Source organism: Pelodiscus sinensis, chromosome 10, assembly GCF_052426305.1.
Source record: "Pelodiscus sinensis isolate ZL-2025 chromosome 10, ASM5242630v1, whole genome shotgun sequence".
NCBI lineage: Eukaryota > Metazoa > Chordata > Testudines > Trionychidae > Pelodiscus > Pelodiscus sinensis.
In genome coordinates this window covers 15,707,338-15,726,217 of record NC_143061.1, presented here as the reverse complement: position 1 = coordinate 15,726,217, position 18,880 = coordinate 15,707,338, and the positions used below count along the sequence as shown (strand labels likewise).

The 18,880-nt window shown below is 44.6% G+C and overlaps 1 long non-coding RNA gene across 1 annotated transcript in view; it reads left to right on the top strand.

The window, feature by feature from the left end:
* LOC142830795 (uncharacterized) overlaps positions 1-18,880 on the top strand; it is a 63,732-nt gene that overhangs the window by 26,286 nt on the left and 18,566 nt on the right. Inside the window, exon 3 of the long non-coding RNA XR_012906299.2 lies at positions 18,236-18,308. This is a non-coding gene — a long non-coding RNA (uncharacterized LOC142830795). The remainder of the gene's footprint in view (positions 1-18,235; positions 18,309-18,880) is intronic.

Here is an 18,880-nt window from a genome sequence, read left to right as displayed (position 1 = left end):
GTGCAGGGTGCTATTGAAGGCTACTTGCATGCAGCACCCCTATCTTTGTGGATCTATCTGACCAGTGAAGCATCACAACCTAGTGCTTGTTTAGCATTTAATGTAGACTGCAATCCGTGGACCAGAGTGAGCTCATTTTTTTGCTGTTTTTTGACCACTGCAACTGTAATCCACACACCTCTTGGGTGTAGTGCACTGGCCTGTCTGGTGTCACTTAGACCACTTATAGAGAGAGAATAAGTCTGATTTTCAGCCTTAGCTGAGAGCCAGCTGGCTTTTAGCTCATGCAGTAGTGTCGGCATTACACAACTTCTTTAGAATTGTTCCTGATTTGTTCTAGTGAGATCAGAACTGAGCTCTAATTGTCTATAAAATACCCTGCTTACCTGTTATATAAATAATAATAATTTACAATTGGCCTGCCTCAGTGTAGGATGGACAAATCAATCTTTTCAGGCCCAGCATGGCTTTATTTGAAATGCCCCCGGGATAGGATTTGGTGAAAAGCACATAAAGTAAAAAAATTGAATTTTTACAAAGTGTTTTTTTCCCCCTCACAGTACCCTTCTTCAATAATCCTCAAACTTTTACTCACATCCGTCTTAGATTTAATGGGCTATCTAATCCTTTCAATTTTTCAGTTTCAGTGCTTTGCTGTTCATTATATCAAATATATCTGGGCTATTTTAACAATATATTTTTATTCAGCAGTACTTTTAGCCTGAAACTGCAGTAGCTACAAACAAGTATTGCTTAATCCACCACTGGCCATCAGACAGCTCTTGGTTGGAAGATGGTACCTGTTTAATAACCGAAAGTAATACCACTGAATACTTTAGAAAAAAAAGTAAAGGCAAATATTGTATCCAGTTCAAACTACAAGAGGAATTTGTGTGGGTTGGTAGAATATACTCATAATTTCCTTATAGAGATTTGCTCAAGGCATTGCCACTAATATTTACCATGTATCAACTATTATCAGATCTTTAATAACTATAAGAAGTTGAGACCTTGATTATGTGATTCATCACGTTCACTTCCAGAAGCATTACCCACTCCAGAGCACTACTCTGGGCTATTAGTTCAGCACTGGCTTTGAATGGCCTATTTGAAATCATGGGATGGTGGGCGGGCAAAGCCCGCCCACCTTCTAAAAGCCCCTCCCCAGCCTTATGGGAGGGACACTGGACCCATGTTCAACTGATTGCTTGGGACAAATAATGACTAAAGGATCAAGAAGTGCGGGCTAGAGGTTCAAAATAAGGGAGCCGGATGGGGACACCAAGCAGAGAACCCCCGACAGCGCCCACTGCTCCTCAAAGCTGTCGATGGAGCCAGTGGACGCCGCCAGAGGAACTCTGCCCGGATTCGTGACACAAGGGAGGAGCGGAAATAGGCCCCACAGTCGCAGAGAACCCCCTCGTCCAACCTCCTCCTCCTGCTATTGTAGATGGCAGCTTTCGCTAAGGCCAGGAGGAGGTTGACGAGGAGGTCTCGCGACTTTGTGGGGCCACGGATTGGGTGTGCGTAAATAAAAAGGTGAGGGGAGAAGTGAATGGAAGGTGAAACTCCAAAACCTTTGACATATAGGGAAGTTCTGTTCAGATTGAGCATCTGGCTTTTTATATTATGTATTATGAATGTTCCTCTGAAAGTCACACACAGAAATGCTTCTTTCAGTTTGGTAGGTAATGGTGGCTAGACATGCTCTGGCAAAACACATGAACTGTCCTCAGTGAGTCAAGGCAACTGGGTTCATTGAGCAAGTTTTGGCTGCAAAGCTCCTGTAATGTTTTTCGCTTATGCCTCTTAAGCAGCTACTCAAAACGTGCAATTTACATTCCATGGGAAATTCTGACATTTCCAAATTTATTTTCTTCCCAAAATGCAACAAAAAGTGGAAATTTCAAAATGTCTCACAACATGAAGTTTACAAAAAAAATTTCAGAAATAGAAAAATGACCGTCTCAAAATATTGTTTAGATAGCCTCAAAAATCTCATTTTTAATTTATCCTTTCAATTATTTTATTAGATTGTATTACTCAATGATAGATTAAATAACATGATCTGACCTTTTCAAACTGAAATATGAAACATTTCACTGTTTTTGACAAAATCAATGTTACCTAGAAATATTTCAATTTAATCAAACAAATATTTAATATTTTCAGATGAAAAATTATCCTGTCAGAATTTTTTCAACAAGCTCACTCAACATTCACTAATAATTAAGGGTATGTCTACACTACAGCGCTAATTCGAACTAACGCGTCTAGAATTAAAAACTAGTTCGAATTAGCGTTTTGCTACTTCGAACTAGCATGTCCACATTAAGTGGACCCTGAACAGGGCTTAAGGATGGCCGGAAGCAGTGCCGGCAGGGCATCAGAGGAGGACTTAGAGCGTGGAGATGCTGTCTCAGGCTAGCCGAGGGCTGTGCTTAAAGGGTCCCGACCCCCACCCTGGACAGACAGTTCTCAGGGGTGTCCCGCTTGCAAAGCAGTCCTGGCTTGGAGTGCCTGGAGTGCCCACACTGGGCACATCACACCACTCGGCCATCAGCCCGGCTGCACTTGCCGCAGGCTGCCATCTGGGGAGAGGGGGCAATTGGGGGGCTGCAGGAGAGCTTCCACCCCCAGAAGCCCGCAGAGCCAGCCCAGTCCTCCCCATCGGGGGCTCGTGCCCCATTCCTCCCTCACCTCCTTCCACTTACCCTTCCCTAGCCCCTTTTCTTGATGTACAAAATAAAGGACAATTGTGTTCAAAAATGGAATCTGTCTTTATTGAACAAAACTGGGGGAGACTGGGAAAAGGAGGTGGGAGAGGGGAAGAGAGAGGCTGGGAGAGGGGAGGGCAACTAAAATGATCAGGGGTTGGGAACAGGTCCCATATGAAGAGAGGCTAAAGAGACTGGGACTTTTCAGCTTAGAAAGGAGGAGATGGAGGGGGGACAGGATAGAGGTCTCTAAAAGCAGGAGTTGGGTGGAGAGGGTGCATACAGAAAAGTTCTTCATTAGTTCCCATAAAGAAGGATTAGAGGACACCAAAGGAAAGGAATGGGTAGCAGGCTTCAAACTAGTAACAGAAAGTTGTTCTTCACAAAGCAAAGAGTCAACCTGTGGAACTCCTTGCTGCAGGAGGCTGTGAAAGCTACAACTAGAACAGAGTTTAAAGGGAAGTGAGATAAAGTCATGGAGGCTGGGTCCATGGAGTGGTATTAGCCAGGGGGTAGGAGTGGTGTCCCTGCCCAAAGTTTGTGGAAGGCTGGAGAGGGATGGCACGAGACAAATGGCTTGGTCACTGTCTCCGGTCCATCCCCTCCAGGGTCCCTAGGGTTGGCCGCTGTCGGCAGACAGGCTACTGGGCTAGATGGACCTTTGGTCTGACCTAGGACGGCCATTGTAAGCTCAGGGCTCAGGGTCGGGGGTCTCAGTGGACCCCCTTGATTTTCATGCACACCTGCTCCTGGGTGGCCAGGCTGGCAGCTCTCCTGCCCAAGCCGGCCACTTTCCTGTGCCTAGTGCGGAGATCGTGGACAAGGTCCACGATGTCCGCACTAGCCCAGGCAGGTGCCCGCCTCTTGCGGTCCTGGGCAAGCTCCCGGGAGCCGCCAGCCTGGTCCCGGGAAGAGGGGGAGGGCTGGGGGGCATCGGGTGGCTGGCTCGATCCGTGCCAGGTGCAGGGTCTGCTGGCTGGGTGCTGGCAGGCTTGCACCTGGCACGGGCACCGTAGCCAGCCCGTGCCCCTTTAAGGGGTCCGGGGCTGGGAGAGGGGCATAGAGTTTCCCTGGTGTTGGCCAGAGTGGCCACCAGGGCAAGCTGGGAAGGGCTAGCCTTCCACTAGTTCGAATTAAGGGTCTACACAGCCCTTAATTCGAACTAGCTAGTTCGAACTAGGCTTAATCCTCGTAAAATGAGGTTTACCTAGTTCGAACTAAGCGCTCTGCTAGTTCGAATTAAATTCGAACTAGCGGAGCGCTAGTGTAACGCCTATTAAAGTTAGTTCGAACTAATGTCTGTTAGTTCGAACTAACTTTGTAGTGTAGACATACCCTCAGTGAGTAGGAATCCTAGATTAAGTATAGAATGGTGTAACTATGTATGGATCAAAATGCAAAGTCGTCATTCAATATGAGTGAAATCCTGGTACTATTGAAGTCAATTGGAGTTTTGCCATTAACTTCAATGAAACCAGAATTTCACCCTTTGTATTTATTTCTTACTCAGATAAAACTTCTGTTCAGATGAGAACTTCAGAATGTAGCCATTGTAAACAGAAATCACCATTCTTTTAGGCCTATCTCCACTAGGTAGATTGACACTACAGCTCTCAATCTACCAGCAGTCTCTTTATCATGTCTGCATAGATGTGATAACTTGATCTCCAGGCACTCTCCCTTCAATTTCGGTACTCCACCAGGATGAGAAGAATAGCCACAATCAACAGGAGACAGCCCCTGCCAGCCTTATTGTGTGGAGGATACTGTGGTAAGTATATCAGCTTCAGCTACGCTATTTGTGTTGTGGAAGTTGCATAGAATAGATCGACTGGGGGAAGGGTTAGTGTAGACAAGGCATTAGGGTATAGCAATGTTTTTTAGGGTTGTGAAAAATACTGCACTCTAAATGTAGTGATTAGGTCAATGTAACTCCTGGTGCAGACACAGGTAGGTTGACAGAATTCTTCCATCACATCCTAGATGGGGTTAATTGCATGAATAGAAAACCAATATAGGAAGTGTAGACCATTGTAGCATCCATAAGGGTTGAATCTCTGGGACTCTAGGGGCAGGCCTGGAATAAAATTAGTGGGTACTTAGCACCCACTGGCAATCAGCCCTCTTTCTCCCCCCAGAACCTCTTGCTTGCCAGTGGCCCCACAGATTAATTCTTCCCCCAAACTCCCAGAGCTTCCTTCCCACTGCAGTCATATGTTTTGTGGTATGCAGGAGTCTCTAGGAGGAAGAGGGGTGGGGGAAATGGGACAGAACATGGAGGGGGCAGGAATATGTGGGGTGAGGTCTGGGTCACAACAGGCCTGGGAAGTAGCAGAGCAGAGTGGGAGATTGGGGGAAGAGTCAGGTGGGGCAGGGCTGGGGATGAAGCACCCTCTCACCCCAAGTCGGAGGAATCCAGTGCCTATGGTAGTACCTATAGTAGACATATCCTTGGCGTATGAAGTTTTTCACAGTCCCAAACAGTGCAGTGAGGTTGCTCTAATTTTTAAATGTAGGCCAGGCCTCAGAACTCCTACTCGGATTCCTCAGACCGGAGCAGACCATAGATCCACCCAGTCTGGTATCTAGCAGTGGCCAATGTAGTTATGCTGGAATCTGGCTATTAGAAATTGGACCATGATCCTTTGCAGGCTTGTACCTTAGAGAGTCATCCTGACCTGTGCAAAGTGCATGACTGTCAATATCATGGCACCTGAATGGTAGCATCGTATACCCACTTTGCATGGGTAAAAGCAAGTACTTAAGGGGCAAGGCACTTGTGAACCTTAGCTTTAATAATTCAGAGGAAAGTGGGAGGAAAATCCATCACTCATGTAGTTGACTTCGTAGCATTTTAGAGAGGAAAAATCATTCATGACAGACAGTAATCTGCTTATGCCCTGAAGAATGTTATCTTATTACCCTTATCTTTGATGATAGACATTGTCCTCCATGAAAATGGAAATAGATAAATACTGTTCCTTAGGGTGCCAAATATACAAGCAGAGAAAATTACGTTCTTCTTCCTTCCTTTCCATGAATGACAAGCGCTCTCCTGCCCACAAAGCAAAATCTCTTCATTGGGGGTGGGAGTATTTTGTTTGCAAAAGTGAAGACAAAAAGTATGCACACATGCAGACTTAGCAATAGGTCTGTGTCCTGTTGACACTCCCCTAGTAAAGTGCTATAGCGGTTCAACTGTGTTCAACAAGTCCTTATATTCAAGCCTAGACAGAGTGAAAAGATCAACCCTGGAGTTACACAGGGTGATTTGATTCACAGCAAACAGTGATTGAATTAGCCACTGGTGAGGAATTGTAACTCGAGTTGTTGCAACCACACTATATGGCAGCTTGAGCAGCAGCATCACTGTCTGGAGCTCTAGACTTTTCCCACCCCAAAACACCAAGGCTGTGTCTAGACTGGCAAGTTTTTCTGGAAAAAGCAGCTGCTTTTGCGGAAAAACTTGCCAGCTGTCTACACTTGCCAGCTGTCTACACTGGCCGCTTGAATTTCCGCAAGAACGCTGACTTCCTACTGTCTGAAATCAGTGCTTCTTGAGGAAATACTATACTGCTCCCGTTTGGGCAAAAGTCCTTTTGTGCAGAGCTTTTGCGCAAAAGGGCCATTGTAGACAGCTCAGATTTATTTTGCGCAAAAGCGCGTCTAGATTGGCACGCTCTTTTCCGCAAATGCTTTTGCGGAAAAGCGTCCATGCCAATCTAGACGCTCTTTTCCGCAAATGCTTTTAACAGAAAACTTTTATGTTAAAAGCATTTGCGGAAAATCATGCCAGTCTAGACGTAGCCCAAGAGTTGGGATTCACAATGGTAATTAGATGCCTAACCATTCTGTATCCACAAAAATCTCTTATAACTTTCTACAGTCAAACACTTCAGAGGGGTAGCTGAGTTAGTCTATAACAGGAAAAACGTAAAACACAACAAATAGTCTGGTAGCACTTGAAAGACTAACAAAACATGTAGGTGGTATCATGAGCTTTCATGGGCACAGCCCACTTCTTCAGTGAGTGAGGACTGTGTAATAGGGGAATCTTCAGACAGACTGCCTTCTCTCCAGTTCATCTGCATTATCTGTGTGGCACAAATGGGCCATATTCGAACTTTTTAGGGCTGTGGTCTAGAGGTATTGTCCTCCACAAATATTAAATATCCACCAGTTGGTGCAATTAAGTCAATTTCAAATATAAATAAATTCCTCTCAGAAGCACTATGATGGTTTCAAAGAGCATGGGCTACATTACAGCTTGGAATTATTTAGGTTAGGCATTGCTAAAGAACATTGGACAGAGTTTTAGAGACGACTTCACAAAGTTAGGTGAATAGGCAGTATGGTGGTAGATTAAATCAGTTGTTGGCAAATGCAAGATAAAGCAATTAGAAGGAATAATCTGAATGATTCATACATATCAGTGAGTTCAAAACTGAGTGTAACTAGAGGGAAAAAACTGGGCCTCGTAGGTATTCGTATTAAAACCTCTTCTGAAAGTGCAGCCGTGGTTTTAAAAAAACATTCAGTTGCATAATATATAGGGTAGATACTTGTTTACTACAAATATTTTAAGGCCATTGCAAAAACAGTTGATCTCTGCATCTGGAGTTTCTATGGAAAGATTTGTTTTTAATAATTTTGAAACTGAAAGGCTGTCACCTCCTCTCCCCAACGATTAGAGATTATAGTATAATGGGGAGTAGAACTTCCTCTAAAACAATAACAAAGCCAGGAGTTTGCAAAGTGTTTTCTGGCTTGATAATCAAAGGGAGTGAAGCCAAAGGGCATTGCCAAGAACTGTGGTGCATGGACTGGAAAGTTTGCCAATTTCAAGATAGTTTCCATTTCCTGAACAACCCCTAACCCTGCTGCAATACAATCCAACTAACAAAAGAGGCAGAACAAGAAAATGAAAATAATCTCTCCTCTCAGGTTTGATGCACTTTCAACATCATGCCCACTCCAAACATGGTTTTTGTAGATATTTAACTAAAGATTGGAATAAAAAAAAATTGGTTTAAAAAGTAGCCAGTTAATCTATAACTGTCACAGTATTTGACAAAGTCCACAGCACTGACTTTAAAGCAAGTTTTTTTTAACTAAATCTACTTTTCTGCTTTTCTGTTCTCATGTATCTAGATTTTAAAAACTTAAGTTAATATGCCTTCATCTTGCAAAACAAGATAGGATTTGAATGCCTGGGAAAAAGGAATAAACTAAAGCAAACACTTCCCAGTGTTTTCCATGCAGGATTTCCTTATTTGACAAGCTGCATTTGGGAAGGAAGTTGGACAAAATTGTAACAGGGACAATCAAAACATGAAGCATAAAACAAAAGAGCAAAGTATTTAAAAAAAATCAATATATATCTGTTGCCAAATCTCAAAATGATTCTTATAGCCATGTAGGTCCCAGGATAAGAGACAAGATAGGTAAATTAATCAGAAAAAAAAAACTTCTCAGGAAAATCTCCCTAGCTATAAAAATAGTAGGACAATGGAATAAGATACCTAGGGAAGTGGTAGAAGCTCCTTCACTGGAGGTTTTCAAAAAGATGCTGCATAGCCTACAACAAAGCCTGTGTCTTGACAGGTGGGGGTTGGAGGGGTAGACTACATTACCTCTGTGATTCCTTCTAACCCTGTGATTCTATAATATCTTTTAGTGGACCAACTGCTATTGGTGGAAGTTATGAACTTTCAGAATACACAGAGTTCTTCAGGTCTGAGGAAAAGAATTGAGGGTGTCTGAAGTAATTGCAAATTGGGACAGATTTCTCCAGGCATAAAGAACTGTGTGTACAGTAAAACTCCATTAGTCCGGCATCCAATGCTCCGGGACTCCTGATGGTCCGGCACCATCAGGAACCCGGAAGTGCTGGGGCAGCCGGACAGGCTTCCCCCATTCAGCTGCTGCTGAAACTGACCAGCAGCTGAATCGGGGAAGCCGGGAGCAGAGCAGCTGGAGTGCTGCCGGGTTGGTCTCGTAGCGCTGCCCCTCGGGGCCGCGGGACCAAACCGGCAGCACCCCAGCTGCTCTTGGGGATGCCTGGGACAGAGCAGCTGGAGTGCTGCCGGGTTGGTCCCGCAGCGCCAAAGGATGGCGCTGCGGGACCAACCCGGCAGGACCCCACCTGCTCTGCCCCGGGCTTCCGGGAATCAGCGGCTGACTTGGGGACCCCTGTGGCAGAGCAGCTGGGGTCCTGCCGGGTTGGTCCTGCAGCCCCGAGGGGCAGCGCTACAGGACCAACCGGGCAGTACCCCAGCTGCTCTGTCCCAGGTGTCCCCAAGAGCAGCTGGAGTGCTGCTGGGTTGGTGCCGTAGCGCGGTGCTGTGGGACCAACCCGGCAGCACCCCAGCTGCTCTATTGCAGGCATCCCTGATTCAGCTGCTGCTGAAACTCACCAGCAGCAGCTGAATCAGGGACGCCTGGGGCAGAGCCGGACTATCGTAAGGGGGGGCTATGAGGGGTCTGGGGTGGCATCCTCTCCCACCCCACTCCAGACCCGTCATTGCCCCCCCTTCTGATAGTCCGGCATATCTGATAATCCCGGCACCCTCTGGGTCCTAAAGGTGCTGGCTTATCGGAAGTTTACTGTAGTTTGAAAGCTCATACTTTCTATCAATAGTGGTCCAATAAAAGTTACTACCTTACCTACCATGTATCTCTCCTATCCCGGGACCAACACACCTACAAAAGCACTGCAATAATAACTATTAGCACTTCAAAGCAAGGAGCAAACAATGATTTACTTACATTGATCATATTATGGCTTAAGCCAGATAGGTTTTATTACTTTCATTTTATAGTTAACAAAAGTCAGAAACCAAGAGTTTGAAATTTACATAAGACTGCATGGCAAAACATAGGGAAAGACTTGCAATCAGTAGGGTTTTCAGCCATATTAACTACCTGTGTAATTGCCAAGTGCTAAGTAGTGTAGACAGACAAAGCTACTGTCTGCACCAGTGTGTGTGAACCAGGATAAGTAGTGTAGGTGCAAATCATCACTATCTAGTCTTCCACTCTCAGGACCTGACTGGAGCTGAACCAGAGAATTTCTCGAACCACAGGAGATCAATGTTGTCTACCAGAATTACCAACACTTCCACTGCTTACTGGTCTCTTAGGGTACGTCTACACTGCTCGGCTATTTCGGGATACCTCTGGTATCCCAAAATAGCTACCCTTAGTCTAGACAAGTCGTCTGTTATTTCAGAATATTTTTTGAAATAACGGGCACTCTATTTCACCATCCCAGTAAACCTTGTTGCACGAGGGATAAGGGATGGCTCGAAACAGTGAGTTATTTTAAAATTTGGCACTGTGTAGATGCGCCAAATTTCAAAATAATCTATATCAAAATTGTTTCTAAATAAGATATGCAATTTGACAGCCAGGGTAAGTGGGTATACACAAACTTTATGGGACTGCAGGAAACTCGGTCATACCCATAATAAGTGAATGTCTGATTAACTAAAATCATCCTGGACCACGGATGTTGTCGGACTAGAGAGGTTCAACTTGTAGTGCCTTTGCCAGTCTACAGCAGGGGTTTGCACTGGCACAGGCCTCAGAGGCAGCTCTGTGATCACGGCAAATCTCGTATGCAAACAAGGCCTAAGAATTTGGAATCCTTTAACACTACCTGTGAATATTTCTGACAGATCTGGTCTTACCATTTACTTTGGAAATCCACAATATTTTACTCTCTCTTCTTGGATTGTGGATTTATACTTAGTCACCTGGTTAAGAAACTTAGGGGAGGGGGGAATGAAAAAGTGAAAACATTGCAGTTTAATCTAGACAAAGAAAATTCAAGATAAAATTTTACTGCCATCAGCCAGTAAAACTAGTCCTCAGGAAAGTTGGGTTGTAAAACTACTTTCCTGATCAACTCAGTTAAAACAATAACTCAGGGTTTGACTTAACTGAAGATAATAAGTAAGCTATGATTTGTGTCACAGTTGCTTAATTTGATTTTCTGAGCCACCATAAGACAACAACCAAATACATATTTGGGACAAACCGGAGTTAATTACCTAGAGGAAGAAAATGATTAGGTGAAGATAGGCCTCTCAGCAGATATTGGCACATACTCAAGAACACTAATATCATATAAAGAAAAGAAAGAGAGAGATACTCAAGGGCCTATTTTTCAAAAGTGGACTCTTAAGCAATTTTGAAAAAGCAAAACTTGCCTGACAATGATAAAGTATCGCAGAAAAACAATGCTCTCTTTTAACAAGGAACAAGGAACTTTACTAGTGTTAGGAAAATAGCATTGTTCCTAAAGCTACTTTGTTTCACTATACAGTATTTCTAATTTTTGCCTGCTAATTTCCAGCTACAAATTTTAAGAAAACACAATACAGTGTTTCCTTATAACAGGGAATGCACTGGTCCAGTAAACAAGGCTGTAGGTCAAGTACTTCCTGTTTCTGTTTCAACATGGAGTGAGAAAATTCTGGGGATGTAGTCCAGACAGGCTGATGGGAGATATAGTGCAAAAAACATGTGATGATCAGCAGGTCTTTGCAAGACTATATAAGGTAGGTGTTTGCTTAATTTTAGAAAGACCATGGAGGGAGGCCAGACTTGCAATGCGTGGGGAGGGCAAAAATTCACTTAGGCTCTGTCTAGACTACAACTTTTTTTCAGAAAAAGGTACGCAAAATGTACTCCACAACGTGCGTACCTTTTTTTTTTTTTTTTTTTTGGAAGAGGCTTTTCTGAAATTTGGCCCATCTACACTGGGCCAAATTTCAGAAAAACTCCCTCTCTTAGAAGATCCCTTCTTCCTTGTGGAATAAGAAGGCACAGCTTCCAAAAGAGCGCGTCTGTTCTTCCACACAAAAAAAGCAGAAGAGCAAACACATTCCCTGGACGTGGTGGAGTTTTTTTGGGATAGCTCCAGTATCCTGAACCCCCCCCCCCCCCCAGTCTAGACGTACCCTAAGAGAGTTGGGTCAATACCCCAAAAAGGTGTGAGGGAAAGGGCCCCAGAGAAAGCCTAGAGACAGGCAGGAAAAGAAAAGAAAACCCTAAGGAAAGGTAAAGAATGTGAAGGGAGAAGCCTGGGATAGCGCATGAGTGTGGGCTTGAGCTGTTGTGGTGGCATCTGTGCTTTTGTGACCCACTGGTGAGTTACAGTTTAGTGGCCTTCTTCTGGCATTTCCAGTGAGTGTGTGAGAAAATCCAGTGAGTGTGAGAGCTGAAAGTCGTGGCTAGGGAAGAGCCAAAGAAGAATAACTCTTTAGCCTAAGGAGGGCCAAGAGTTTTTTAGCCCTGAGTCGATGAGGCACGAGACTATTAAGCCCAGGAGGTATGAAGAAGGGTTTTGTTTTGGACTCTTGGTTGCTTTAGTGGGCCAAATGACTAAAAAGCAACCTACCTAACTGACTCACTCACAGGTGGGCGATAGCAAATTTGAGGAGAAATGGAGACACGTGAACTGGGCAAACCGAGGTACAACAGGTAAAAGACTGTTGCACTTGGGAGACCTAAAATTGCATGACCTCACAACTGCAGTACACTTATACTAGTCTCTTCTATTCCACCTTCCCTGTATGCCTTAAAGAATAAAGCAGGGCTAAAGGGTATGATTCAGCAGTTGGCTAGCTTCCCCCCCCCCCCCCCCCCCGCATCATGCAAGAGTCCTTTCTGGTAATGTACTATTGCTATTCATTCTGCTCTCCCCCCTCCCCCATTGTGGCTTCAGGGTGTCCTACCAGTAAGGGTATGTCTACACTACCACCCTAGTTCGAACTAGGGTGGTTAATGTAGTCATACGAACTTGCAAATGAAGCCCGGGATTTGAATTTCCCGGGCTTCATTTGCATGTTGCCGAGTGCCGCCATTTTTAAATGTCCGCTAGTGCGGACTCCGTGCCCCGCGGCTACACGCGGCACGAACTAGATAGTTCGGACTAGGCTTCCTATTCCAAACTATCTGTACGCCTCGTGGAACATACCCTAATAGAATTAATGTGATTCTCCTACATAACAGACAAGGGAACAGGATTTGAGGGTTTGGAGCCTTTGAGAGACCAGCTCTGTGGTTTCAACCCCATCTCTGTGATGTGAGGTCTGCTGTGTGAAGCCACTCTACAGATTCACTCCTCATTGCCCTTTAGCGCTCTCCAATGCAATAGTATCTACCTAGCCAAATCACAGCCTTGGCAGAGAATTTAATATACCATCACCAAGGTGGGACCTAGCACATACCCCAAACAGCTGGGTTTAGTATAGGGAGGGAGATTTGGCATTCATTCTGTCACTCAAAGTTCCTGTGATAGTTGAAGTTATTACTATAGAAATGCAGGGGCCCAGATTCACAAAAGGACCGAAGCATTGCATTGCTGATGTTGCAGTGCCTAATGTTCAGGTGCCTAGCAAATCCAGAGACAACAGTACCTTAGAATACAATCCACAAAAGCCAGCATGCTCTCCAATGGGAGAGGCTGTCAAGAGGAGTGTCTCCTAAGATCCCTGACCCCCTTGGAGGTACCTCCCTGCAGCATGCACTTAGGTACATATCTGTGATCCACCAATGGGAACCTGTCTCTTGAAATCTGGTAGCTTAGGTGCCTAAGAAGTTCTATGACGGAATGAGCTGGGAACCATCCTTGTTGCACACACAATGGCTGAAGGAGGTGCCTACCTTAAAACATTCAGCCCCATAAGCCCTAACTCCATGGGTGTTCCAGAACTGGAGTGTCTGTGGGGAAAGGTGCTCAGCACCCCCCACACTGTCAAACTCTCTCCTTCCCCTAGCATCTCTTGCCCACTGGCAGCCCTGCTGATTAACTCATCCCCCTCCCTCCCAGTGCCTGATGGGAACAGCTGCTTTTGGCATTCAGGATGCTCTGAGAGAGAGGAAGTGAGGAAGAGGTGGGTCAGGGTCAGAATGGGGACAGGGTGGAGCAGGATGGGAAGAGGTGAGGTGAGGTCCAGGGCTTGAGGAAAGAGGTAGAGTCAGGGCAAGACCTGGGGGGAGGGACGGTTAAGCACCTCCTCACCAGAGGCGAAGTCAGCACCTATGTTCAGCCCAGTGGTCAAAGTGTTCATCTGGAATATGGGAGATGCAGGTTCTGTTCTGTTCCCCCTCCCGGCCAGCAGAGGGAAAAAGGATTTGAACAAGGCTCTCCCATTTAAACACCAGTCTAGAGAGTCATTCACTTTCCCACCCCATGGCAGTGTAAGTAGTTATCCCCAGTGGAACAGTCATTGGGTGAGAGAGAGATTGACTCTGTAGTGTTATTTACACGGCACCCACCTGGGAGGTGTGGAACCACATGTTTCAGCCCTCTGCTCCACTCACTCTTGCATTCTTGATCCACAGTGGAACATCTTGAAGGCCTTGTCTACACTACCAGGTTTTGTTGTCAAAAACTGTCTTTTAGCGACAAAATGGTGATAGCGTACACACTGCAACGTGATTTTTTTTGGGCAAAACGACCAGTTTCCATGACAAAACTTTCACCCCCTACAAGACAAAACTTTTTCCCCTTTCTGTTTTATTGGTGACAGAGAGCCAGTGTAGACTCTGTTTTGTTGACAGTACCAGTTTCCACCTGTATCGCACAGTGCCTGTCCTGATCACTCTGCTCAGTGTTTGGATTTCTTCTGCCCTTTAGACATGCACTCCTCCTCTTTCACAACTCCAGGAAGTATCCCACAGCTGAGTGAGCTGCTGTATTTAGGGAACAAAGAGCAAATCATTGGACTGCTCCTGTTCTAGCCTGCACAAGGAACAGCAGCAAGCAGACTGCTGCTGAAGACTGTGTGTGTGTGCGCGCACATGTGCGTGTGTGGCGTGGGGGGAGGAGGTGCTGTGCTGCTTTGATATTTCTCAGGATGCAGAGCTGACAAGGCTACTCATCATGTAGCTCCTGGCAGTTAAGAAGGCTGTGGGAGAATTCTGAGGGAATCCCAAGATGAGTAGTGATCAGCTCTGCCTTCCCACAACCCTGCACTCCGGGGGTATGTCTAGACTACATGGCTCTGTTGACAGAGCCATGTAGATGAGTTTACTAGACATAGCAAAATGAAGCGGCGAATTAAATTTAAAAATGGCCACCCTGCTGGGCCGACGATCAGCTGATTAGCACAGCGGGGCAGTCTAGATGTGCCGCAGTCGACAAGGGAAGGCTTTGTTGACCGCCCAATTGGCATACCGGAGCGGTCAACAAAGGCTTCTCTTGTCGACCGCGGCACATATAGACTGCCCCGCTGTGCCAATCAGCTGATCATCGGCACAGCGCAGCGGTTATTTTGATATAAATGAAGCAGCGATTATTTAAATTGCCACTTCATTTTGCTATGTCTAGTAAACTCATCTACATGTAGACTACATCTACATGTAGTCTAGACATACCATAGGATACATACCCACAGTGCATTGCTCACACTGTCAATGATGGTGCTCACAATGTGGACATGTTGTGTTGACAGAAGAAGCAAGTGTGAACACCCCTTGTCAATCTTTGTTTGTCAACTTTAGGGTGTCAACATATATTTGTTCGACAAAACTTGATTGTGTAGACAAGTCCTTAGCAAGCCCCCTATTAGAACATTCCATAGCTCAGTGATTGGAGCACTGTCCTGTGACATGGGAGACCACTGTTCAAATTATTTCTCCCCATCAGGCAGAGGGGGAAACTGAACGTGGGTTTACTACATTCTAGGTAGGGATGTAAATAACCATTAAAATTGTTAAACGATTAAAATTGGCCAGGGTCCTACCTGCCCATCTGGGCTGCTTTGGCACAGCTGGGGCCAGAGCCCCAGTACATATACAGCCTGCCTGCTACTTCCACATGGCTGGGGTTCTGCTGGGCTGATGGAGACACAGCGCTGCCTGCTGCCCCCAAACGATCAGCCCAACTCAGCCAGGTCGGCTTCAGCCTGGTATGATTGGCTATCCAACAGGTTACCCGTTAAGCCTAAAATGTACTGGGTAACTAGTTGACTGGTTAACCTTTTACATCCCTAATTCTCACTGAATATTCTAACTACTGAACTATGTTACATGAACACTTGCTCCTCCTTTGGCCAGATAATGAATGGGACTCAATCTACCAAAGCAGATGTTGCACCTACCAGATAGACCTTCCTCTCTCTGAGGATTGCTCTAGACTAGGGTTTGGATGGAAGGTAGCAGATGGGAATCTAGACAGAAACAGCAGGGTGCATGCCCAGAAGATGAAACTTAGATGCTGGGGGAACTTTTACCATGAAATCTTAACTGCCAACTTTGTTTAGCCCTCTAAATGGTTTGCTGGAAATTTTGAAGATTTAATTGGAGGTTAAAAGCTGGATTTAAATGCCTAAATCTGGGTTTTATACATTTAAGCACCTCTGTGGATGGGAGCCAGGGTAACCAGTAAGGGTGATCATTAATCTGCAGTCTGTGTCAATTGTGAAATGTATTGGGATTCTAGCACTAGGTGGTCTTTTCCCTAGATACTTAATCTACATTTGACTCCAGTGAGAATTAGTCTGTCTCACACACCTTTGTTTTAAATCATCTTTGTTGTTTTTAAAACAAGATAACTAGCCTGCCACTGTTATCTCACTGTCAAATTCTAGTGGAGACAAGGCAGCTACATGTTTAATAGTAAGATATCTAGCTGAAGTCACAATTACGTTCCCTCCACTCCAGGATGGGGCACCCAATTTTACAAATTCAAAGTTCCATGTCCTCACTACAGGGAAGAATCAAATGTTGTCCGAGGCAGGCTCCATTAATGTGAATGTGCTACCTCAGACTCAAAGCCCCAGGAAGCACTCTGGGGAGCTGCAGGAGGCCTCTAGGAGGCCAATAAATTCAAATGAGCAAACCGATGTGACCACACTAACGTCATTTTGGACTTATAAGTTCGGGAACAGCCTTATTCCTCATGAAAAGCAGGACTACGGAGTTCAAATTCCACAGCCCCTTATTCTGGAATATAATGGGCATGGTAGTGTGGACGCTTCACTTACAAATTTGACCTTGGGGTGCTAATTTCGGACTAAGGTTGTAGCGTAGATCAGGCCATGGTGAAACTACAAGTCCTTACTTACCTCCACTAATTTAGGGAATAGTAATTGGGAGTCTGGTGAAAGAGCATTGAAAGAAAGAAGTATCTCATTTGTTTCTAGAAGGGTTTTCTTGTTGCTAGCAAAAAGAGTGTCAAATGTAGGAATAATACTCTCAAAGGAAATTGTCCTTACAAACTGCAATTAAAAATCCTCCTTTGCCCTTGTTATGAATCATGCCTCAGGATATGTCTACACTGCAGAGCTTTTTTGCAAAAATGGCAGTTTTTCCAAAACAACTCGTTACGTCCACAATGCAATTCTCTTCTTTCAAAAAAAATCGAAAGAACAGAAGCGTTTTTCCGACATTAGTAAACCTCTTTCTATGACGAAGAAGCCTTTTTCCAAAAGAGCTCTTTCGGAAAAAGGCATGTGTGGACGGGGAAGAGGGAGTGCTTTTGTAAGAAGAGGAAAAAGGAAAGAGGAAAGAAGAGGAAAGAGGAAAAAGCTCTGGTGGCTACTCTGTCCATAGTAATCACAGCTTAAATGCGAGATAGTGTCCATTCAGTGTAGACGCTATCTTTCGAAAAAGCAGATTGCTTTTTTGATGCACTTTGGCAGTGTAGATGTTCTCTTTTGGAAGAGGTTTTTCCAGAAGATCTCTTTCAGAAAAACTTCTTCCGAAAGAAGCTTGCCATCTAGACATAGCATCAGATACCTTCTGGGAAAGTCCTATAGAACTTAGAAAAAACTCCTCTATTTGTTTTAACCTTCTTATAGAATTTTTGTGGTTTTTACATTCTTGCAGGATACAGATGTTTGGAGATTTCTTTTGTTATTAGGAACTCTGACTGGCCCTGCAATATTCTGTTCTTAGAGGAGCAGAAACTTCAGGGGGTAGCCGAGTTAGTCTGTTACAGAAAAAAAACAGCAAGCAAATGGTCTGGTAGCATTTTATAGACTAACAAAACATGTAGATGGTATCATGAGCTTTCATGGGCACAGCCCACTTCTTCAGCACTTTATAGACTAACTCCGGTCATCTGGAGAAGTGGGCTGTGCCCACGAAAGCTCATGATACCATCTACATGTTTTGTTAGTCTATAAAGTGCTACCAGACCATTTGCTTAGAGGAGCAGAGAGATCACAGATTCAGTTGTGAGACCCAGTGGGTGAGGTAATATCTTTTATTGGGCCAACTTGTGTTCCTCTCAAAGAAACATGCTTTCCAGCTGCACTGAGCTCTTCTTTGGGTTTGAGATAAAAGAACCAGACCTGAAGAAGAGCTCGGTATGGCTTGAAAGCTTGTCTCTCATGAAGAGAAGTTGGTCTGATAAAAGCTGCTGCCTCATCTGTCTTGTCTCTCTAATATCCTGGTTCCAATACAGCTGCAGCAATACTGCAAACTTGCCAACTGTCTCAGAAGCCTGACTGACAATACCAAAATAAAAAAGTAATTTTTGAATCTCTCTCTTATTTTAGGTTTTCAAGGCACTTTGGGCCAGTTCTTCAGCAGATGTAAAAACTTGACACTCCCAATTCTGAAAGATGTCTGGTAAGTGTATATGTGTGGGGGGAGGGGTTGAAGAAAACATCCTTTGTATCCTAATATGAAGATTGAGGTGACTGAGAAAGTGCCAAAAAACTTCTAATTAAATTGTAATTTAATTTAGTCTCTTAAAATAAGATACATGTGGAATCCTGGGGCCTGATTCTCCTCACAGTTTCATCAGCTGAAGTCAGTGGAACAACTGGTTTGTGTAACTGGTGTCTTCACCATCTGGTCCATAGTGTTCCCAGTCATCAGCTAAATAGGTTTCATATCAATATTGTCTCTTCTCTAAAGATTGCCCTTACTGGGAGAACGCATTTGAGAACCCAGATGAGCAATAGCAATGGCCAACAAATGGTAGAATTTTTTTACACAACAGGTTCTCTTCTCTCTAGTTTCTTTAAAGATGCATTGACCATTGCAGCCCCATGTGACAAAGGGCAAGGGCTGATCCTAAATGCACTTTGTCATATGTGAAAATATATCCCCAGAACCGGATGCTCATATAGAGATCGATGTGCCCTCTTTTAAATAGCTTTGCCTATTGCAGATATGAAGGATGCGGAAGATGCCAA